The sequence below is a fragment of the Electrophorus electricus genome, unplaced genomic scaffold (assembly GCF_041902795.1).
Source record: "Electrophorus electricus isolate QZ-2024a unplaced genomic scaffold, ASM4190279v1 Scaffold158, whole genome shotgun sequence".
NCBI classification, from domain to species: Eukaryota; Metazoa; Chordata; class Actinopteri; order Gymnotiformes; family Gymnotidae; genus Electrophorus; species Electrophorus electricus.
This window is the reverse complement of record NW_027658439.1, coordinates 54,928-56,300: the sequence shown is the minus strand read 5'-3', so window position 1 is coordinate 56,300 and position 1,373 is coordinate 54,928. Positions and strand designations below refer to the sequence as shown.

The 1,373-nt window shown below is 40.4% G+C and overlaps 1 non-coding gene across 1 annotated transcript; it reads right to left on the bottom strand.

The window, feature by feature from the left end:
* Window positions 1-427: 427 nt before the first annotated feature.
* trnae-uuc (transfer RNA glutamic acid (anticodon UUC)) lies at window positions 428-499 on the bottom strand. Its single transcript has one exon. It is a non-coding gene; the product is annotated as a tRNA-Glu (tRNA).
* Window positions 500-1,373: the final 874 nt, after the last annotated feature.

The following is a 1,373-nucleotide window of genomic DNA, read 5'->3' as shown; positions in this document are numbered from 1 at the left end:
TAATGCCTGATATTTCAGCCACTCATTTCTCTCACTACATGACAAAACTCTCGAAACTTTTCTCCAAAAGCACTGAATGTTATTCTAACCATTTATGGCCTTTCTCCATTCATGTACACAAAGTCCAGTATGATTCCAAATGTCATCAAAAGATATATCTGTTTGTAGCTGAACAACTTATACAATGCGATCTTTCTTCTTTGTGTCAAATGAACTTAACAATTGAAACATCCAAAACTGGCTGTGTTTCTTGCCAACATACTGGTGTTTGGACATGTGGGATTACTTGCATGTCGCTTTCAATAACTCAGTTGGTAGAGTAGAAGTTAAAACTGTCATCCTTTGGCTGTCGGCTCAACTCCAACTCACACAAACTTTATGTTTTAATGCAGAATCTGTCGTTTTATATGAGCATAAAAAGAGGTTTTTCCCTGACCGGGAATCGAACCCGGGCCGCGGGGGTGAAAGCGCCGAATCCTAACCACTAGACAACCAGGGACAAAGCTGCTGAATTTACATGAGAAGACCATTTTTCAAAGTCTGCACTCCTACTATTCTGACAATGTTTGGATGCATACTGGACTTGGTATGCATGAGTGGAAAAAGGCCATAAAGCGAGTTATTCATCTTTCTCTTTGTTCTACAAAAAAATGAAGTTTGCAAGAGTCAGGGCTCTTTTTTACCATCTGGGAAAAGAGGGAACGCTGGTGTCACTAACACATGGAAAGAGCTGTTATATATTCCCCATTTGTCTCCTTAATGTTTCTGACAATTTAGCCACTCATTTCTCTCTCTACATGAAAACACTCTAGAAAATGTTCTCCAAAAAATACGGAATGTTATTCTAAGTACTCAGAAAATAGTCTTTTCCTCCCCCTTCTGACGCGTGAACTTATAGACGCCCTTGATTGCACGGTGTCTCTGTAATTGACAGGGGAGAGAGCGTATGCCACTCCCTCTCTCCCTAAGAGTACAGCCAATTATGCTCTTCTAGACTCTCGGCCACAAATGGCTGTGACACCATCAGTTTCAAAGTTAAACACAACTCCTATAGTACCAATAAAAGCTTCACACTCACCTCAGCTGGGACATGGCAGACACTGAAGGAAACTCCTCACTTCACTCTCTTCATCTGACCAGTCATTAAGCTCCACTGGTTTCTTCACTGTTTTGAGTTTCAGCACTTCTAGCACTTGTAATATTAGAATAGAATCCCTTTAGTTACTAAAGGTACACAGAAATGTACACCGGTACATAGAAACTTACTGTATGTAAGAGTGCAATAGTTCAAAGCTGTATTAGTGCAGATAAATACAACTACAGTGCCATTGCAGCTTTTAATGCTGTTTCAGTATCAGGGTCTTCAGGAAGGC